Raw genomic sequence first — 6,410 nt, 5'->3', positions numbered from 1 at the left:
CACATCATTTAAAAAGCAACCTCACATGACTCTTAGCATTTTTTTCTGTGTTTCCCTTTAACATCAAAATTTGTCACCTATTTTATGTGTGTTATAAGATTGTTTTATGATGTTCTGCAAATAGTATTGTGTCCTTCAATAAATGTGAAGCTCATAGGAGGCTCAGCTGAAACCCAGCCCTTCAGTACTAACATTCCAGAAGCTACTCTAGTGCTACCAACACAGCAGATTTTAAGACTTAGACATGTGAAGGTTGAGTCAATAATTTAGTCCTTTTCTCTCTGGAACTTTTTTCCGGAAAATATGATGACAGACTAATTCCACACTCTAGGTTACTGACGTTTGCTCAATCGATCAATTCTGTCAAGTGTGTTAAACGGTAATGAGATATATTTGTAGAGAAGATACTTTCTAAATTATAGCCAAGCTATTTTTTTTAATGTGGATGAAATCAAAATTCTACTGGGATAAGTAGAGGCATAATGTTATTTAAGGAACCGCGGCTTAAAGGATAAATGACAATTGTCTGAATGGTCTCCCTGCCGGGTTGCAATGGAGTTATGACTTCATCAGCGAGTTCTACACCAAATATTTTAGTCCTGAAAAACAATTGAAGATCAATGGATCTACATGAGGAACATATTTTTCCTGCAGTGCTCCTTTGGGGACTATCTCTACAGCTTATTTGTGATGATTAAATGTTTATATGGTATTTCTAAGATGTTTCCTGGCTTTTATTTATCTTCCTGCAGCCTAATGTATGTACCGTGGGGGTTATTTCTGATGGAGTTTTACAGTTAGCTATTCATTCTTATGTTGTGTTGTGATGCGGCTTTCTTTCTAGTTGTTCTTATGTTGAAAAAACTTTTTCTTTTGTTGCTCATGGTAATTAAGATAAAAGTTATCCTTTTAAAGTACTCTGGGTTGGATCAATATGCAATGAAAATGCTCAAAATTAATGTGAGATCATATCTGATCCTCTTGATACATTCTAATAAGATTTCTGTGTGCCCATGTGGCTATGATGTTTGTCGCATTATTAAACCATCATTATATAAAACAAGAAGAATAATTGAAAGAAGGCAACAGTGGCAGGTTTCCAGACAGCCAAAGGTCTTAGGGAGGAGGATCGGGGAAAGGCAAGGAAGGCTGGGGAGTTTTTGTCTCCTCCTTATTCCAGCCTGTGAATCTGCATGGGCAACTTTTCATGAAATTAACTGCATGTGCTTGGCTCCAGCCCCCACCTATCCTTACATTTGACAGAGCGCTTAAGAAAACCTTTCTAACATGTTCCTAGAAGATGTTCTGAAGGGATTTCAAATGTTCTTGGACCCAAGTTCCCAAGGATAGTCCCCAAAGCAGCACACCCTTGCCTGATCGCTACAGCCTCTCCTCTAAAACTTTGTGCTGATTTGGGGCACATCTGCTACATCCTCAGAAAACCCACATTGCTGCTGAGTGGCAAGCGTTGTTCTAGACAGGCCTCCATTGATTGCCTCAGCTCTAGACAGCAGTAGAACTCCCAAGGGACCATGGTTGTGTACTGGTCAGAGGTAAAGGGGGGAAAGACTTTTACTACTTCTGGCTAAACTATTGTAAAGTGAGGGTAGAACTGTGACGTTTATTCCTTTTAATGACTTCTTATCACATCCCTTTCATTCTGCTCACCCCAAACATATAAGTCCAGATGGCAGACACCAAGATGGGAAACACTTGGTACTAGGTCAACCTGCTCTCCTCTGGCTTTTTCTCCATGTGGTGCATTCTCTTTTTTAAAAAAGGACATTTTTTAGTTAGACGTTAGTCTCAAGTTTGCTAGTGAAGCTATGTATGTCTAAGTCACAGTGTGACAAGACGCTTAGTGTCCTGTCTGCAGAGATCTGCAACTCTGTTACGCAGGGGAAAAGCTGGTAAAGATTCCTCATTATTTTTTTTCTCATTCCTGCAACTTCCCTGAGTTAAACTATCTCTGTTAATTAGAAAAATGGACCTAAGATGCAAAAATCACTTTTGCATTTATTCAGTGTTCTGCCATCATGTAAATGTTTTGCTTCTTTCAGGGTAAAGAGAATGAATATAAACACAGACTAATAGAAGAACAAATTAAAACTGTGTTTTTCATTCAAAATAAAAATAGGCCTCTTAGACCTACATAATTTATACCCTCGATTCACTCTACAAATAATTCTCTGGTGGAATACGTAGAAAGCAGTCTACCTGGGCATGTATTCGGAGACATCGTAGACAACCCCATGTGTGTCGGCTGTGCTGACGAATCGATGACATTAGTCAAGCATATTTGGGGTACAAAACTCTGGTGGAACAGACTCCTCACTTACCATCTGCCGTCATTCTACTCTTTCACCACATTCTGGTCTCCAAACTAAAAATTAAGTTTGGAACTTGGTAAATGACTAAGAATATTATTTCTTAAGAAACAGAGATATCTCTTTTCTCCATTTCGTTTCATTTTATTATTTTATACTTATAAAAAATGAGCCAAGATGAAAATTGCACTTCTCAATTATTAATATCATCTCAGTGTCTGCAGCTGAAAATCGCTTGTGGAGAGAACATATATGAACTCACTAAATATTCCTCAGTACAAATTTCAAAAGTGTAACCTCTTCGTCCTCAGTTAATTTGATGGATTATCAAAGTTCAGTTCTTGTGTTTATTTTATCTTTATCCAGAGCCTTGAGTTATATAAAAAAAAAAAAAAAAAGCTGGAAGAGTGAAAAAGAATAGGCAAAAGAATACTCACTAGCGCCATCACCCTACCATTCCACCGGTTTTCGACAGAGAATGAAATCAGATTTCAATTTAGGCAAAATGCACTACGAGAAGTGAGAATACTGTGAAGATGTAGAATCCTTGACATGACCATGACATTCCACTGGTTACTTACTGAAAGTATAATCATTCTGTTCGACTATTGTCTCTTATGTGATTCTTTCACTTACTTCATAGAGAAAATTACCAACCCTACAGCATTTTCTTAGAAATAAAATGTAGAAAGAATATTTGAATGAAAGTTTGGAGGTAAGAACCACAGTCAGGTTGTAAGATTGTACTACTTGACGGATAAGTACTTGTGAACAATTCTTAGCTTCCCAGAATCTCAATCTCTGCATCTATAAAATCACTATAGAGATCCAGATCAGGCTTTATGCTTCTATACAGACGTGTAACTAGCACAACTATCACGGCTGCCTTAGTCAGACCAGCTACGCAGGGGTTATGAAGGACAAATGTAAACTCTAGGGGGGAAATTGTGAGATACCCAGGTATCGATGGAGGCTGGTTTTGTTTGATGCACGTCTCTGTAGGATAAGTGGTGACTTTCAACGACAATTAGGGGAGAGCTCAGTAAGGCTGGTTAGAAGCCACCCAAATTCCATCCAGGGCCTTGGGAAAAACAATGACTTCTCCCACAGTTGTGTGGACACAGACTTTCACCCACATGTCTTAGGAGTAAGATCAGCACAAGAGCAAGACACATGGGCCTAAGGACGGATGAGGGGAAAAAACAACAAAAAAGGGGGCTTTCTGACAGAGCAGTCCAGTGAGTCCCAAGACCAGGGCTCACCAACTCAGTGAGTTTCAACACCAGTGCTGGCCTACAGAGACCAGATCCCCAAGTGAATAGAGCAGCTCCTCTTCCTTTCTGATATAGAAATGACTTCCACCTTTAATCCCCAAGAATGTAAACTGACTAAGAAGATGATCAAAGCTATGGTACCTTCCTGAGAATTGAGAAGGATTCTGATAGCCACCTAGTTTCGGTGGTTGAGAATGGGAGTCTTGCAGAGAAAACTGGCCTGCAGGATGCAGACGGGATCAACAGTGAGGCTCAGCAGTGTTTTTGTGGACAAGGTTGTGGATCTGGACAGAAAGAAGTGGGAGTTCAGTGACTTTACTAGTTCTGGATGGGGATTCCTAAGAGAAAGCAATGAAAATGCAGGTGGGCTTAAAGAGTCTGCTCAGGGCCGCACCTGTGGCTCAAAGGAGTAGGGTGCTGGCCCCATATGCTGGAGGTGGCAGGTTCAAACCTGAACGGCCAAAAACTGCAAAAATACCCCCAAAAAGTTTGGGGTCAAAGCCAGAAGGAGCAAGCTTCAAATGATAAGAAACTGTCTCTTGTGATGAATGGCACTTGGAGACCTGGACTCAGCCTGGGCTACACTACGTAGTGAAGGAGAGAATCTGCTATGGCTGCTCTCTGAAGACCATCCAAGGTAAAAAGGGGTCTACCTGACCAATATCACACCTCAAGGTGAGGCCACGAAAGCTGGCGTGCTGGCAGATGACCACATGCTAGACGTGAATAATAAAGTGATTGAGAAAATTAAGAAGCTGGGAAGCCATGTCATGTTCCTGGGGGTGAACAGAGAAACTGACAAGTGCCACAGCGAGCAGAAGATACAATTCAAAAGAGAAACCTTCAGCTTCAAACCGCTGCCCACCAGCCTCGAGCTGTGGAGATGAAGAAGGGAAGCAATGGCGATGGGTTCCACCTGAGGGTGGGCCCAGAGCAGAAAGGTCAAATGATGAAGGACAGAATCTGGAGGGCCAGCAGACGAGGCTGGATGGAAGAACAATGACCCGGCAGTTGTTGCCAATGGCAAGTCTGTGGGAACTCTGCATCATGACACTGCTGTGGACGTGATTAGGAAGGGCGAGATCAGACTTCACAGCTGGTAGTAGACAAAGAGATGGACGCCATGTACACACGGGCTCGTTTTCTCCACTTCTCTACTATCAAAGTCAAGAACTGCCTAATGGCTCCGTGAAGGAGGATCTGGCTCCTGGTCCTGCTTCTCAGGAGGCTCAAGTCCGGATACTACAGAGGAAATGGATCATCAGCCTAAACACTGCAGGCTGGATAAAGGTGAGAATGGCTGTGGCTTTCACTTCAGTGCCATTCGGGTCTGCCAGGCTCCTTCCTCAAGGAGGTACAGAAGGACAGCTCTGCTGACTGGGCTGGGCTGGAAGACGAGGACGTCATCACTGACGTGAACAGGGTGAATGTGAGGGATGAACCTATGAAACGGTGGTGAACAGTCCAGAGCAGTGGGAAGAATGTCACACTGTTAGTCTACAGAAAGAAGGCGTGTGACAATTTTCAAGCTAAGAAAGTCCCTATTGTCTCCTCCATGAACAGGTCACTGGATGCCCCCCAGATTCCAAAAATGGAACGTTAGTGGCACCAGAGCATGAGTCACACGTGGCAAAAGATGGAGCCCACAGCACAGCCTCACACTCTTCTCCCAATTCTGAAGATACAGAGATGCGATGAGAATAATGGCTTTGGCCAATAGCTATTTCTGGGTATTTAGACAAGGAATGAGCGGCCACCTGTTTACTGTCAGAATGAAAAACATCTCTGGAGACCATTCATCATGTGTGATTGTCTTCTGTTATTTCTTAGAGGTGGGTGGCTGTGGCAGATGGCTTACTCATGGTCAATTTAGGAAGAGCTAAGGGAGGAGCCAGATTCTTTTCTTGTGATCTCTTCCAAGGTTCGACTTTCAGTTTCCCTGTTTGATGAGGCTTTTTGAACACCAAAGATGATTTGTAAATCTGTATTTCTGAGAGCTGCTAATTAAAATATCTGAGCAGATAAGCCCCTTCAAATTATGCTTTTGTAATAATGTCATGGTTGCTAAAATAAATACCTTTGAAAATGAAAAAAAGAACTTCTCAAATTTTTCTGTATAAAACTCCAGAGCTGATAAGTATTAATTAAATGAGCATCTCCTTTTAATGCTACTTATCCCAGGGGACAGAGATTGAAACATTTCCCTAGCACCAGTGTGGGGTGAGGAAAGAGTTAGCAGCGTTTTTCTGTCTGGGCCTCTTCAGTCCCAGATTCTTTGTCACCTGGTTTTTCCCACTGAGGTCCGTGAGCCTGGATTTCTGGAGTAGCTCATCCCCTGTAAACGTCAGAAAAAGCAGCCGATACAGGGTCAACATATGAGAATGAGAATAAAGGCTAAAAAAATTAAGGCACTTAATAAAGCAAAATGTGTCCAAGGAAAACATACTGGATTGTGCATTTCATCAGAAATAAAAACACTGACCCTGAAAGACCAAAATTTGAAATTAGTCAGTATCTCTACCAAAAGAAGAATATGTTAGCCAAGCACAAATATTCAACACTGTAATTAAATCTGAAGGATACAGATGATAAGAGATAAAAATGGAAGTTAATGGTATAGGAAAGAGATGTTTCAATACAGACCAGATTTAAAACAGAAGTTGTTTTCCAAAAAACAAAACAAAAACAAAAACAGACAATCTTGGATAAAGCAAAAAGGAAGAGACAATAAACATATTAAAATAAACTACAAGTAGATACGAAGTATTATACATTAGAGACTGAACATATAACATTACTCCCAGTCACT

The 6,410-nt window shown here is 41.2% G+C and overlaps 1 pseudogene; it reads left to right on the top strand.

Annotated features, from left to right (window-relative positions):
- The first annotated feature begins 3,678 nt into the window (after positions 1-3,678).
- Positions 3,679-5,299, top strand: LOC100944928 (annotated as a pseudogene).
- The last annotated feature ends 1,111 nt before the right edge of the window (positions 5,300-6,410 follow it).

The sequence above is a fragment of the Otolemur garnettii genome, unplaced genomic scaffold (assembly GCF_000181295.1).
Source record: "Otolemur garnettii isolate 467f Iridium unplaced genomic scaffold, OtoGar3 scaffold00027, whole genome shotgun sequence".
NCBI lineage: Eukaryota > Metazoa > Chordata > Mammalia > Primates > Galagidae > Otolemur > Otolemur garnettii.
Note: the sequence above shows the minus strand (reverse complement) of the source record. Positions and strands in the feature narration are given on the sequence as shown.